This window comes from Cydia strobilella, chromosome 4, assembly GCF_947568885.1.
Source record: "Cydia strobilella chromosome 4, ilCydStro3.1, whole genome shotgun sequence".
Taxonomy (NCBI): Eukaryota; Metazoa; Arthropoda; class Insecta; order Lepidoptera; family Tortricidae; genus Cydia; species Cydia strobilella.
The window spans coordinates 20,506,982-20,524,151 of NC_086044.1; the positions used below are offsets into that span (position 1 = coordinate 20,506,982).

Here is a 17,170-nt window from a genome sequence, read left to right on the forward strand (position 1 = left end):
ACAAACTTACCAAAATATTACTGAAAACACCAAGAAGCCAACTACGTAAAATAGTAGGATTAATAACAGGACATAACACACTAAACAAACACCTACATATTATGGGTAAAACGGACAGCCCCATGTGCAGAGCGTGCATGGCAGAAGAAGAAACAACAAAACATATTCTCCTAGACTGTAAACAGGTAGAAGTATATAGGAGCAAATACCTAGGGAATCCATGCACACTAAAGGAAGCAACTAGCAACCTGAAGACCTTGCTAGGCTTCGTGGAGGAGCTGGGGTGGTTAGAGTAGCGCTACCTCGTTTCACGCAAAATAGGCACATTGGATGTCGAGTTGCGGAAAATGCCCAGCAAAACTAACTAACTAACTAACTAAACGCCCCATTTTGTATGTATCCAAATAGTAAACAAAATTGCCGATGTGATCAAATTGGAACCAAGTGACACTGTTTCACAAATAAATAAAAACTTTTCTCCTACATAAATGCTACTACTCAGTGGAGGAGTTTTATAGGTGAAAACCGCATGAAAATCCGTTCGGTAGTTTTTTTTGTTTTTTTTTATGTGATAGTCAGCAAACGAGCAGACGAGCCGCCTGATGGGAAGCAGTCATCGTCGCCCATGGACGTAAGCATCATCACAGGAGCCACTTAAGCATTGCCGACCCTTGAGAACCCTAAATACCCGCTTCTTGAAGAATCCCATGTCGTAGCACAAAGGAAATACCTCAGGAGGCAACTCATTCCACATTCTGCACGTTCTGGGAAGAAACGAGCGGGATGCCCGCTTATTCATGGTGTGCCATGTGTCTAAGAAGTGAGGATGAGCTTTGCTCCTTTGACGGGAGGTGGGCTGATAGAAACGAGACAATGGCACCAGATCAAAAAGTACTTCGGAACATTCCCCATTGTACAGACAGTTTTTGAGTTTATTGCGAACATACATACATAGAGACAGACGCGTCCGGGGGACTGTTTTATAAAGTGTAGTGCTATAGAGGCATATCGTCGCTATACTTACTCAATCTCATATGTGCAACAATCATTTGATGGAAATGACGCTTTTCTTTCATTCGGAATACGGGTGTTTTTGTCATCAAATGAGTGTTGCAGATACGAGGTTGAGTAAGTATAGCGGCGATATCTCATTTTGTTAACATTTTACAAAATACTTTTGACGTAGCCTGATCAGTATCTTTTGATGCTGATTGTACCATAAACTTGTTCAATATTACCAGTGGCGGAGCGCATATAGAATTATTTAGTATTTTATTGAGGCTCATGAAGAAAAAGAAAGCCAAAGGTACGCCATTACGAGGATATATTATGAGAAACTTCGGCTTCTATATTATCCTTTCGTTTCTTTCCAACCAGCTTTAGTACATCGCCGGCAATGAAATTTAAAGACACACGGCAAGACTGTACGTCTAATCTTCGAATGCAAACGATGCACGTCCCTCCCACTTATCAGCGGAACGTGATACGCGTGCCAACGCCATGCTGATTACTGTACTTGCTAAAAAAGGTGTAAGTTATGTGAAAAACAAGGATTTTAAGGCGTTTTATGTGCTTTCAGGGCTAATTCTTGCCGTGTTAGCCGTGTAACCCGAGCAGCGTTTTAGGGAAACTACACGGAAAAAATATTTCTTACAATACTACCAGAATGTATAGTAAATGGGAATTTGTTCTTGTAACAAATTTTACGTTCTCCTAACATTTTTTTCTGTTTAACCACAGAATAACTAATAGTACTACCGTACAGAAAATTCACTCCTTCACAAAAGCCAGATTTAGGTATAAAATTATACCTACACTCGCCGCCTGCAAACAAAATTGAAACTTATAACCGCGAACGAACCGTGAATCTTCTTTGCGCGCCGCAGTTTTATGACCGAGCTGCGAGTGTCGGCACGGGGTTGTCACTTGACAAGTTTTTGTACCTATACCTACTGATTTATTATTTTTAAGATAAATATGTAGGAATTACAAACGTTGATTCTGTAAATATAAAATTTTTAGCCGGAGATAGTATGTCTGATTCTCACGGAAGTAGGTATGCCACAGAAGTACTTATTCCTTTGAAAATATGTCGGCCAATATAGTCCGGAAAGAAAAAAAAAGGTTTTTTCTGCTTCCTTGTCCTTCCGTTTATTCAGACATCCGTAAACAGAACATTATCTTTTATACAGATTAGATCGCGATTTAGGTTTCGAAGCCATTGCGTATTTTCAATTTTGCGCGAGCGCCACGAGACACGACTATCGTGCGAGCCGAGCGGCAGCCTACTGCCATACACCTGCCCGGGCGGTGCGCCGGCCAAATATACCTAAACTGCGCAGTGACACCCCCCTGGTTTAGCCAACCATTTGATTTGAGGCGATTACAATTCGATTGTAACGGGCAATGTTCAATTCTAGTAACTTGAAAGCTTGTAAAGGTTGTAAGTAACTTGAAAGCTTGTAAGGTATAGTATTTTGTCTTGAAGCAATTAAATACTATGATTATTTCGTTGCTGTAGTACTTTCACGTAAAAAAGGTGTAAGTTATGTGGAAAACAAGGATTTTAACCGGTATGTAACGCTGCGTCTTACGTAAGCGAACAACTCGCGAACGCGAAGCGAAGCCTCGCGGCGCGGCGCGGCGCGGCGCGGCTGGCCCATGGCGTTTGCGTTCGCATCGAAATCGCCCATGTAGGACACTTCTATAGGTATCAAAGGATTGATTCATCCTGCGCCGCATCAAAACAGAAAAAAATACAAAAATATTTATTGCCAGAAAACATTGTTAACAAATTTTTCACAGTGACTGACACTAGGCTGAGCCTGTCCTGCCGAGTCCCTTACAAAGATTTACAGAAAGCAACATGCATGCAATAGGAAAAATAATTAATAGTATTTTCAAGTATACATATTTATCCAGATGAGGTTTAATATTATATTATATTTAAATAATCGAAAGCAATTCAAAAATGATAGAATAAATTACATTATCGTTTCGCTAACTTCGCTTCGGGTTCGCGTTGTTCGCCTACGAAGTACGCTGCGTAAGCGCTCGATTCTCGTAAACTATTGGAGTGACCCTGAAATTCGTATATTATGTAACACGGGCGGGCGGTTTTGATTTATGAAATGGGCGTGCGAAACGAGTGTTCTCGTGCCCTTTCCTGTTTGACATTTCGCGTAACCGGTGACATTCATGGTGGCCATTGGATTGACAGAGAAAATGACACATGTTATTGTAGACTTTATGTATCCGTCGGTTTTCGTCGTCCGGTCCCAATGGAACCCTATCTATTCTACGTACATACAGTATAAATTGTTTATACTGAAATAGAAATATAAAAACCGGCCAAGTGCGAGTCGAACTCGCGCACGGAACCCTTCGTGCGCGAGTTCGCCATTGCCATTGCCATTACGCAAAAAACTGCAAAAATATCACGTTTGTTGTATGGGAGTCCCACTTAAATATTTATTTTAATCTGTTTTTAGGGTTCCGTACCCAAAGGGTAAAAACGGGACCCTATAACTAAGACTCCGCTGTACGTCTGTCTGTCTGTCAACAGGCTGTATCTCATGATCCGTGATAGCTAGACAGTTGAAATTTTCACAGATGATGTATTTCTGTTGCCGCTATAGCAATAAATACTAAAAAGTACGGAACCCTCGGTGCGCGAGTCCGACTCGCACTTGGCCGGTTTTTAGTATTTGTTGTTATAGCGGCAACAGAAATACATCATCTGTGAAAATTTCACAAGTGGGGCTCCCATACAACAAACGTGATTTTTTGCCAGTTCTTGCGTACCTAATCGTACGGAACCCTTCGTGCGCGAGTCCGACTCTCACTTGGCCGGTTTTTTCATCCCTTAGTTAAGTACAAAAAAGGCTTACATAACCAGACTTTAAGTTGGGACTTCAATGTATGCAGTTTTTGTGTTGGAAGTTTTAATTGCCAGCCGAGATTAATGTCAGCTGTAGATAGATCACCTCATTAATTTTTAACTGGGTTTGACGGTGGAGTTGTTACGTAACTATGTCAATGATCAATTAATAGTTAGGACGTCCGCTAGTTGCCGCGGTTACGGCCCGGCCACGACTTCGCGCGGCGGCGGCAGCGGCGAGCGGCGGCCATAGGTTGTAGCGAGACACAGCGATCGGACCTTCCGTTCCCACCTATGGCCGCCGCTCGCCGCTGCGGCCGCCGCGCGATGTCGTGGCCGGGCCGTAACCGCGCCAACTAGCGGACGCCCTAACTATAAATTGATCATTGACATAGTTACGTAACAACTCCACCGTCGCGCCGCGCGATGTCATAGCCGGGCCGTTAGGCGGAAGCGTGGGGCGGATTTTACCTATAAAGGCAACCGCGCGCGTGCGCCCGCTCCGGGCACGCGCGCCAGCTGGCGGCATCCCTAACAAACCGTCAAATTTTGTCTCTTCACTACATAGTATAAAACAAAAACGCTTTCCGCTCTGTATGTATGTCTTTAAAACTAGACAACGGATTTTGATGCCGTTTTTTTAATAGAGTGATTCAAGAGGAAGGTTTATATGTATCATTTGTAAAGGTTTTGTGTAAATTTGTTGAATTACCTGTGCAAAGCCAGAGCGGGTCGCTAGTTAAAACAGAAATTACAAAATATTGGATAGGGACAAACGATTTTCGACGAACAATAAACATGAAAATATAACGTTAATTTATTTCAATATTTACCTAAAGTCCGAAATAGTCATCACACACGATTCAGTCATCAGTGATAGTAATCATAATCTAATGTGAAAACCTACAATAGGTACTAAAAGCAAAACTTTACCAAAATTATACAATTATAAAACTAAACTAAGAATTCTATAAAGAAATATAAATTGCTTAACTGCGAATTGAAACTAGCTATTTCCGACATCGCCAATAAAATGACTATTTCGACTTCGACCTAATTACATCAACTTACTCAGCACGATAATCCAACCTAAAATCAAAAAGTCGTATGTTTATAACCAACCTTATACACAGATACGACGTTTTGAATTTAACTTGACTTCACGTTAATATTAAAACGTCGTATGTGTCTAAGTTACAGGTAATCAGATGCGACTTTTTAAAATGTAATTGATCAATACAAGGAAAGTAAGCGGTTGCAGCGCTTTCGTAATGTTTCCCGTCTTGTAATGTAAAGTGGTGTAAAGCGCTGTAAAGCCGAATGTTAATTGGTTTTTGCGATTTGACCCACTAACCCGCGCTTAGCTGCTACTTTCTTTACGTTACTGGTTTGGTCTATGCAGTTTAGAGTTTAGTCGGGTTAGAAGTAGATAATAGTTGATTAATGAATGAATGATTAATGTTGATTTCTACTACAAATAAGTAATGAAACTGTCTAGTTGACTACATATAAAAGTTTAATAGTTTGTAATTTTATTTCGTTGTAAGAACTTTTTGTCTGGTGAGGTTTTTGTGTTAATACAATTATTACGGCGTACGTTTGAATTTTTGGATTAATATTAAAATATTAACGAAACGGTCAGAATTTTCCACAGAAGCTTAAAGCCATAAATAAGCTTGTGGATTATAGTTTAATGTTATGCTTTATTTTATTACATATACGTATTCAACAAAACATTATTAAAATACATACAACGACCAGAAAGTCGTAATCGCTATTATAGTATACATCTTCTCAAATGATTTTTACGTCTAAGAACCTAATCTGTTAAACAAAAGCCTTTGTTTCTTTTGTGCGCGTGCTACTGTGTCTAATAATGGCACACAATGGCCGACGGCTCACACAAAAGAAACAATGGCTTTTGTTTAACAGATTAGGTTCTTAGACGTAAAAATCATTTGAGAAAATGCAGACTACATGAATAGAATAGAATATAAATAATTTATTCGTTAGCACACACAAATAGAAAATTATGCAAAACAGAGAAACATAAAAAAGAAAAAGTGCCACGAAATAGTTTCACCTCAGCATGTTGCTGGCGACTTCCAGCGCTGAGCATGAGTCTTCACTTAGCACCTTGCCCCATAATACCTTGTTATCTTTCAATAGAACAACGTTACAAGTGACTATATTTACTAATATAGTCACAAGATGTTACAAGTGACTATATTTACTATAGTCACATAAGACTATTTCACTAAACATTTGTGTAGACACCTAGTTCCAAGAATTAGCAAACGCTCGCTACTAAGTATGCAGAAGACCATCACGAAAATGCATTTACTAACACTCTTCATACCATAGAAATACAGATCGATTTTGTTATGTCTAGGTGTAAAAGAACTAATAAAATTCTAAGCACGCCTTCTTAGGCCTTTGAAGGCTAGTGTTGTGAACCTATTTAGTGTTGACATACTATTTGTAGACGTAGGTATGTGAAAATGGCTACTTTATCTACAGTATCGATTTAGGTATTGTGTATTGTATAATTTTGTCTAGACCGCCAGAATTGGAAACGTATAAATTTTTGGATAATATGTACGTAACTTAATACTGTAACTGTTGAAACAAAATATAATAACAAATAGATTAAGGAATATGAATACTAAAAGACGTAAAACCTTAATTAAGACTAAACCGCTCACAAAAGGCTCCTCCGCTCATCTCATGATAATATCACAACAACTTCAAAGGTTACACAATAAAAGATTTCAAAACAAAGACCTTAATGGCAAGCCATCTTCATTTCACTTTTATTATTACGGCATATACAAACTTTCGTTTTACACTTAAACCGAAAAAGGGTTTCATTTCATCTACCATTTGTTTTTAAATTTTAATTAAAAGTTTAAAAACCGACCTCGACCAACCGACAGATTCATAAACGTAATAAAAATTGTTTGTTTTAAATTTAGAACTGACATCGCCTTGACAGCTGTCGACCGCCATTACGCGAAGCCTGGGAGCAAATGAACCATTAAATTCGTGTATTACATACTCCGTTCGTGTAATTTTTCGGTGGCCATTTAGTCACGGCCTATTAGATTTGGTAACAGTTTTTGTGCGCTTCGGAAACAAAGCGTGACATATGGTATATTTATTTACAATGTTTACATGGTAGCACGTGTTGCTGTAAAAACGAAACTCGATTATTACTATTTTACCCGCTTTTTCATATCTTTTTAAAGCGGGACCATCATTGCCGGCAAACCGCGCACCTGCTCGCTGCAGACAAGTCAAAATATCGATAAAAACCGCCGTAAAAACCCCGTTTAAGTTGAAACCCATTAACGTAAACATTAAAAAACGGGCTAAATAAGTAAAACACCGGAGATTTTACGACTCATTTTATGCCGCTATTAGGAAATTAAGAAATTATTTTCGGGTGCTTTTAGTGGGCGTGGAAAAATTACCTTTAATACGAGACCGATTATCTGTGTAATTGCTGGACGTTTGTATGGAAACAAAGGGCTAACATGATTAAATTTGATTAAAATCAATATCGGTGAGGAATTAGCATAGTTTATTCATATGTCGACCCCGATATTGCTCAAGTGCGCGATCGTAGCGTTTGCGGTAGCGGTGTCAAGTTCAAATACACTGAGCACGATGTGAATATTTAATCCGATGGAATTACTTACGATTATCATTTATCATGTTATTTACGAATGTTTAAATGTACATTAATAAATATTGATTTAAAATATTTAGACTTTCACGATTTTCACATAATTATTATTTCAATTAATCGGCAATTTATATGCTTAAATATTTACCTTACACATGTAGTTACATATTATTTACAGATATGTACCTACATATATTATATGAAACAATAAACAGCATCAAATCTATAATTAGGCTTTTAAAACTCTAATGTCAAAATGCTTTCAATCGTTTTTCTCTGTGAAAAAGCTCTTGAAATAACGGAATTAAAAATTCTATTCAACTAGCGTTTTAACTATAGGCCCATTATCGCGCTTAAAACTAGAAAAAATAGTTAAAAGTTTGCAGAAATCGCGAAGCGTCTGGTTGACGTAACTGGTGACCGAAGAGCTGACGGCGTCCTCGCACAACGTATCAGCATTGCGATACAGCGAGTAAATGCCGCCAGCATCCTTGGTACAATGCCTCAAGGGCCTATTTTAGATTTAAGCTAGTTATTAATTTCGTTTACGTAGTACCACTGTACATCTTGTACCTATGTAAATAAAGTTTAAAAAAAGTTAAAAGTTAGATTTTATAGTTTTAAAGTCTCAATGCTTTTAAAAGTTTCACAATTTTCGATCGCAATCTCAGTCGTTTGAAATTTAATCCATCCGGTCGCATTAGATGATGATTTGACTGCGTCTAAGTACTGCTTCAAGTGTCTTTTCTGTCGACGCACCGTCAAATCATCTTTTAAATAAACAAAGAAGCTCTTCAATCCGTCGGTTGTCACGCGCCTATATTTCATCATTCAACTTTCAAGAAAAAAGCAATAAAAGCTATCTCGAAATAACATCGTCTCGGATAATTGGGTACGGAATACAAACAAATAATTAAGTGTACGTTTCCCAACTGCACGGGCTCGGCTTGCATATTTTAGCGAGCTCGCCACGGAAACCTTCAGAGAAACTTAAGCTTAACCTACTGCCTCTTAAAAGCAACGGTTATTAATATTTCGTTTCGAAATTCTTATTTCGAATTTCACAGTTATGCCTTGCGATTTACAGTTCTTTGATGATTTGCTCCAATATCTTGAGAACTTTTAAGTATGACCGCGTACATTTTAGGTATTACGAATATAAGCCGGCGAAGAGATTGAATCAGAATTCAAAGAAACGTTTTTGGTTCTATGTTTCCTAACAGAAGCTAGCGATTCCACTAAGCGACGCGTAATGCTTCGCCGACGGAATATTTAAAGGTAAATCTCTGTCACTGGGTCATATGTCACGACCCTGCTGCGCTCTGAAAAGGCTCTGCTATAAACATAATTTGTATCCCCGAATAATGCTCTCAGGGAATTAATTCCCAGGACGTTTCTTATAAATTAAATGGGTGTTGAGATTAGCGGCCGTTTTTAAATAAGGATATTGCTCGAAGTAAATATCAAAGTTAATCTTTATACAGCATCTTAGAAAGCAGAATTTAACGAGGTTTCAGGAATTTTCGCTGCAGAAAGTAATGGAATATTCGGAGCGGAGTATAATGCTTTTTAGAAATTAACACATTCTGCTGAGAGCGGAATATATTTTACATTTAAGCGCGATCCCTTGCGTCCAAAAGATAAATCTGCGAAAGTAGAAAATGTAATTATTTTTATTTAGACAGGATATAATTTGAAAGTGCAGGTATTGTGGTGAGCACGTAAATTACACATACAGCAGTTGGTCTAAGATAAATTGCTGGTTGGAAGTGGATGCCTAAGATGGATATCTCTCTAATTGGATTCGAGAGAGGATCCTAGGTTGGATCCGCTGTATTTAGTTTCATGTAATTCTGTTTGGAGAATTTTGTAGCTTGTTTATTGCCTTGGATGTATCATTTACCAAAATCTCATTTACTTAAATGAACTTTTTGCAGAATTTCGGTGGATTTTATTTATTATTAATATAGTAACTCGAGTACACTGTTTAATACAATTTAGTTTTTGGCGTAACGACAAATCTATGGGGTAAAAACTCCAATACCTATGTAAGTATTACATTTTTTAATTCAACATAAAAGCTTAAGCATTTCATAAATAAGCTTCGTTTAAAAATTATTCAACCTATAATTTAAGTAAGTCTTTTTAAATCTTCAAAATTTACTCGTTCAAAACAGTTCCAGCCAAGTTGAGTACCGTCGTTACCTATCACATTTCCAAACTTATTAATCTTGCCAAGGCTTCGCAGAAATTTAAAACAACAAACCCTTTACAGGACAGTCTATTGTCGACTTTTCCGATAGATTCAAGGTAGTCGATACCGAGAAGAGTATTGTCGCGATAAGTGCAAAACAAAAACTTGATTAAATCTTACTAATATTCAGGACTTCCACGAACCCGAAACTTGAAATAGGCTCCAATTGGTTCCAAAGAAAATAGACACAAGTTTAAGACACGAAACGGCAAAGGAGATTGAACGAGAACAGAAACATAAATCTAATCGTAATTAAACTCTTTGAAAACGGTTGCAAGAAAACAGAACAGAAGCCTTTCAATGAATCGTATTTCTTTAATTAATCGATTGATTCTGTCCGAGATTCATATTGACCCAGATAACTGAATGGGACTGATAAACTAAATCGGAGCACAAGTCACCTCTATCAGAACAATCGTCTCAAGTCGCAGCGTTTAAAATAACTGTATAGTGTTTACAAATACTGATAACCTTGCGGCACCTTAGAAATTCTCCGCTTAAGTAGGTAATTGATGCTAATGAGAAACAAGAAACCTTGTAGAATAACTAAAATAAAAAACTTTACACGAAATAACGCAATTCTATAATAAAATAACGCAATTCTATAATAAAATAACGCTTATGAATGAATACACAACTATCTACAGCTCTCAAATTTATGATGACGGACATAAACGTTTTACTACCTAAATAAGAATAATTTTCCTCGTAAAATATTTTGCGGATAGTGTTGGTGTTAATAAAATTCTCTTGGAAATAAATAATATTTTAGAAATTTCGTCTTCGTCTTCTAGATACCGATGAGTAAGTAAATTGCCTGGGACGAATACTTTATCCGCTTTATGGGACTTAGTTCAGCACTTTTACTGTCCCGTTAATCTAATGCGATGAACCCTTAAACGTAATAAATACTAGGGTATATTGCTAGGAATGGTCGAATTAAGATGGAAGGATGCTGTTGGTCGGCCGCAAATGTTTGGATTGGAGCCAAAATAATCAAGTAACGGAAGGACTGGCAATGTATCTGTATTTATTTTATATTCCAACTGTTTATTGACTGTTTCGATGAGATTTGCAACCCAATCCACCTTCGATAGAAAACTGGATCAAATCGTGATTCCGGTTAAGATTTCTGTTTAATTGTTAGAACTCTTCTCGGCGCTTTTATTTAGCGTTTTAATAATTCTCGTCTGTTATTATCTTCATCGATATCTTTTTCTCGTAGACTGCTCATTTTTGTATTGCTATAAATTCTTTTATAAATCAACGAACTTCTTAAATTATTCACCTGCTTATATCAATGTTTGTTTGATTCATCATATCTGTTATCTACCTACACGTTGCTTACCACGAAGCGATTATGTTGATTCATAGTTTCAGCCTCTACATACTTGAGTTCGTTTGCGTTTAATACTCGTACAAATTAGTATCGCTTCGCGAATTCACCAGTTTCATCAGTGTTATTGGATCCTTGCTTAGGAAGTAAATTCAAATTTCAAAATTCGTATTCAAGTCACGGATCGGCTTCACTATCGTTCGTTACCTTGACAGGTTCTCACGAACTCTACATTCGCAAACATTCACTCAATCTTATCACACAAGCTACGTATCGTGTCACGAAAATTATTTTTTTTACCAACCTCAGAGAAAAATCCGGCTGCGAAGGATCAAAAAGGTTAACGTTTTCAATTCAAAAGCACATTACATCCATTGAGTTCACTTTGGGCTAACGTTACACAGGACGTTACGCTCGTTGAACACACATAACATCACATTTTGCACTAAAGAAAAACAATAGCAGTGAATAAACAGGAGATCCAGTTAGCAGGAGCCGGGAACCAGGCACGTAAATACGGAAACAAGTTTATTTTAACAATTAAAAATACGTTCGTCGGAGACTACGAACGGAGGTAATCTGCGAGAGACACAGGTCCGCCTGCGGCGCGAGCTGGCGAGCGACTGAGGGGGCCGCGCGAATAGGCAGCGGGAGAGAACGAATAGGCGCATCGGGCCATGCGTGAGCTTCGCGGACCCTCAGCTTGAAATAAGTATTATTATTACGAACATTACCTCAGCTTACGCCGTCGGCCGGTGCGGTGTCGCCGCGTACACTTGCATTTCATTCCGTGTAGGTATACAATATAATTAGCGTTGCGCTCAACGTGCTCTCACGAAATAGCTGCGTCATTTTCATTAAAGGTTTACATTATATTATACAACTTTCTTGCACATTCCATACAATAAAATTGAGGGAAATCCCTTAATGCTTAGTCTAAACCTAACGTGATATTCTTGCATATTGAGTGCAATTTGAAGTCGATTAAATGCGAGAATTGCCGCTCCACCCATCTAGCTCTCCTAGATTTCGTGCCGTATCCAGTTTAAACAAAGCATATGCTATTGTCAAAATCGTCTCCTACGTCGTACACGCCTGCAGGTTGTATGTGGCTTTCCATTAGAAAAGGGTCCTTATGCACTTGAATCATAAGGACCCATTTCTGATTCTTTACAATAGCCCAGTCTCATTGCCCACCCAAACTTCAATCCATAGACCGGTATACTGTTCACTTTTTCTGCAATAGTCCCAATGCTTGCTGCGACCGGTTCATGGGTGTCTATTGTTGCGCCTGTGAACGGGTTCCAGCAGGCGTTCTACATGACATTAAAGCTCTCCAAGGGGCCTCTACGTGTTGGATCTATATCCCCACGCAAGCCTATCAAAAGACCGGGATTTATAGGCCCGTGATATCCAAGGAGATACAAATAATAATAATAATAATAATATTCTTTATTGTGCACAATGAAACATGATTAAATACAGCAAATTAACATAAAAAACTAAGCAGCAACAGGCGGTCTTATCGCTTAAAAGCGATCTCTTCCAGACAACCTTCAGGTAGTAGAAATTATAATTAATATATTAATATATTATTATTAATATAGATGGACAATGCCCAATGACTGGTATTCATCCAGGTGCTTGGCGAAAAAGTGCCTCAAGCAGGGCTCTCGTTGAAATAACTTCTCTTTGAAATAAATAAGTAACTTTTTAAGTTCTTAATTTTGTTACCTAATAATTTCTTTAGGCCTGTAACGTTCTATGGAAAATGCTTATAGTGCAAAACCGCGGTCCTCATAATTTTTATAATTATTATTTTTCGTGTTTTCTGTATTCCGCAAACATTCATTGTCTCTTTTAAATATTTCTATAATTTTTTGCTAATTTTTACCACTCACATCGAACGTTCAATATTGATAGAAAATCTGCGATTAAAAATACAAGTACATACAATAATTGCAGCAATATGTAAATATTGTACAACAAAAAGGTTTAGACTTGTCAATACATGTATGCAATTATTTTCTTGCAATAATGTCATAAATGTAAACAAAAGAGGGTAGCAATTATTTCCTGGCAATAGTTGTATTCAATTTTGTTAATATTGCCCATGTGTAAACTCTTTGGTGCAATTCTTAAATACTATTTTTGAAACACAATAATTGCCGATTCTCGTACAAGAAACTTGCATAATCTAAATGGGTCTTAAGAGTCTCCAATGCCTTCTGACTTAAATGAATTTACTTGAGCGTTATCTAAAATATCATCTGTTGCAACTTTGAGGAAGCTTATAAATCTTATAAAGGAAACGGTTAATATTTTAATAACTTTGATATATTTTCTACCTGCTGTATTTAGGCATTATCCGAGGATCGAAGATGACTTTAGATATTGAAAGGGGGTATTGTAGTGTCAACATCACAATGGCCGGAGAGAATCGGGATCGGATCGAATGCAGGCAGATGTTTGGAAACGTGGCAGCGATTGAGGCAGGGAAATAAGGTTATCCAGACTCTATACTACATATTGGATGCGTAATAAGTAAGTAATATGATTTTACAGATATTTATTAAATTATGGATATAAAGCTTCTCTACTTTAATTGTATGGGCTGCTGTTCAAATTCATCATCTTCCTCACGTTGTCCCGGCATTTTGCCACAGCTCATGGGAGCCTGGGGTCCGCTTGACAACTAATCCTAAGAATTGACGTAGGCACTATTTTTTACGAAAGCGACTGCCATCTAAACTTCCAACCCAGAGGGGAGGCCTTGTTAGGATTAGTCCGGTTTCCTCACGATGTTTTCCTTCACCGAAAAGCGATTGGTATAAATATCAGATGATATTTCGTACATAAGTTCTGAAAAACTCATTGGTACGGGCACGGGTTTGAACCCGCGACCTCCGGATTAAAATTCGCACGATCTTACCGCTGGGCTGGGTAGTGCTGTTCACATTCAATTAAAAAAATAAAACAGTAATCAACAAAACTTATTTTACTTAAAAAAAAACAACAGGACAGGTACAATACAATATAATACAATACAATCGTTTATTAATAAAATTACGTCATAGTAATGATATTACAATGCTATTCTAAATCGAAGGTACCTGATGAGTACGAGGACACGACTGAAACCACGGGCTGCTCTAATCACACTGATTTATAATTTATTGTATAGTACTATAGGTAACGGTAACGTTTAAGGTGGGCGGAGCCACACACACACACACACAAACATGCGTACATAACAGTAAGTACCTCTTTTACATTAAGTAGGCACTTAATTGAAAATCGCTGTGGTCAAATATTGGAAACAGATCATTCTCAATAGTATAAAAAGTAATCTTAAGAGTTAAAACTTATCTCCCACAAAACAGTCTTTAAAGATGAAACTTTACACATAGTTAATAGTAATCTATTAAAAAAAATGCTGAATAAACTTAACATTGGTAGATTACTAATAAACTTCACATTTATTCCTAAAACCAAGAATAATGATCTCATTGCCGAATAAAATAAAACCGCCACAGACGAGCAGACCAAAGCAATAGAGGTAATAAATCAAGTGAATTCTGGACACAATAATCGCAGCCGGAAGACGGGGGAAGTTACCGACAAATTTCAAACCGAACTAACTCCATTGTGTTCGAAATTCGAATCAGATGTAAAACTGTTCGCTCATACACAGCTTTGTGTAGGGAAATAGCTGATGCCGGTTGGCTTGACAGCCAATTTGGTTTCAGATTGTGGGAGCATTTAGAGAGTATATTGGACTTAAATTTCATTTGACATATCTAGATGAGTTTACCAAGTGGCATACTGAACTAAAAGGCATAAGGCATAAGTACTCTTTTCTATCGATAAATACCTAATATAATAAGGAGGTACTGAATACTGATTAAGTCAAAATCTGTGTACATTCTAAAACTACTTCTGGAGGTATTATTAGAAGCGTTTTTGTGATGATAATCCTTTTTACTTCAGAGTTAATATCTTGTATTCCGATTACGTGATATTTTTTTACGTTATATTTTATGTAAGTAACAGTAAGTGACATGAGTGATCACAGATGGCGCTAACTGTACGGGCGGTAACAATTTTGAGCGGACGTAAAGCGCTAAGTTATAGCAAGGGCTTAAATATAATAATAACAATAAATATGTCTTCCTGTACAGAAGGGGACGTTAAGGGTGGTTAGCGCTCAAGCTATTAACATAGTGTAAAAATTAACATGCGTGTTGCTGACTATGACAATCAAAAGGCTCCTATTGGGTATTGAAATAACCCCGTAGAGAACCCTGGGTGTTTTTTACGTATTGTTACTATCAAACATCAAACATTTATTCAGCAAATAGGCCACAGGGGCATTTTTACATGTCAATTTTTACAAGCAATAAAATGACAAAAAACAATATCAAATGTGGAATCAATACAATATTAGATACTTTGTTAGAGTTGTATTTAGTCTAAATGTCAAATTACAAAAAAAAAACTATTAAGAAATATACAAACAACAGACAAGTACTAAAATTGTTTAGAGATGTTAAAGTCTCTAGGTGTCAGAGATATAATATATATAATAAAAAAACGATCATCAAATTATCCTTAGAGGTGTAAAGGGTCTCCAAGACTTGAATTGTTATATAAGTAATAAAAAGACAAGAAATTAAATCAGACAAACAGACAAGAACCGAATGAAGTGTCTCTCGTTTGTGACGTTTAGCGTCGCATTTAGTAGGATAGGATACGTTAAGAGAGAGATAATGTATTTAAACTAAAAACTAACTAAAAGGAAGATAGGGTCGTGAGTCTAATTCTGAGCTGGCAAATTAGTAAATTAGCGCGAAACAAGTCTTTGATAGGGGTCACTTCCCTGCACTACGTTGCAGAACGTTGCACTTGGAGATGGACGACTTCAGCCGCGGTTCCGGATCCTCAGCACGGGAACCTTCCGGAACGTAGAGGAGCATGCGCATCGCATCCAGGTTGGCAGGTGACGATCTCAACCCCAGACTCGGTCCCTAAGATTTTATACATTTTAATAAAATACTAAAACTGCTGTGTGTGACTGCGACACCCGGCGCACAAAGGAGGAAATATTAAGCGACCCTTAAAGCATTATTTCAGTGTTCAAAGATTACAATAGAAAGGTAAATCAAAATCAAACTGTTCCTATTAGAAATTCACAACACTTACCCGATCCGGGGAAATGTACACAGCATATGATTTAACAATGATCGGCAACTCGCGATCTACCTAGTTTGCGTCAAGGTTCGTATTATATATTAATATTTTAGATATTTAGAAGATTATTTGCGAATGAAATGTGACTGATCTTCACAATTTTCTTCAAGTGACAGATTTCCAAAGATTTAAAAAATATTCAAATTTTAACAGCCGGCCAGCACAAAAGGCTAAACGCGAACGAGGTATTATAGGAAACCGTTACACGTTAATGCCACTCAAAAGTAAAGTTACAAAGGTATAATGTAACGTGAAGCCCGTGTAAACTTAAACAGTCGGGTCTCCACAAACTATCTCATAAGTCAATTTTTTAACATGCAGATACGTTTGCGAGCGATACTCCAAATTTTATATTAAAGGAAAAAATGGAAAAAGTTACACTTCCGGCAGGATTTGAACCCGCAACCTCCGCAATCCGTGCGGTGCTTAACCAATTGAGCTACGGAAGCCTCAAATCCTGCCGGAAGTGTAACTTTTTCCATTTTTTCCTTTAATATAAAATTTGGAGTATCTCATAAGTATCTACATATTGTGATATATATGTTTTATGTATGTTGCATACTTTTCTTTTTTTGTGTCCTACTGCTCAGCAAAGGCCTTCCCTCTTTTTCTCCGTTTGGTATCTATAGCTTATTTCAACCATTTTGCGCAAAATGAACACATAACTTTAACGCTGCAACATTTTATGTCGAAAGATTGACAGTTTATATGGGATTTTTAATACTATTTTTTTTACTAAGACTAATTTCAAACCAGAAATCA

General features: G+C 37.3%; 1 protein-coding gene across 1 annotated transcript in view; it reads right to left on the reverse strand.

Annotated features, from left to right (window-relative positions):
* LOC134740821 (leucine-rich repeat neuronal protein 1-like) overlaps positions 1–11,917 on the reverse strand; it is a 374,276-nt gene extending 362,359 nt beyond the window's left edge. Inside the window, exon 1 of the mRNA XM_063673462.1 lies at positions 11,463–11,917. The gene's annotated coding sequence lies outside the window, so the exon portion shown is untranslated. The remainder of the gene's footprint in view (positions 1–11,462) is intronic.
* Positions 11,918–17,170: the final 5,253 nt, after the last annotated feature.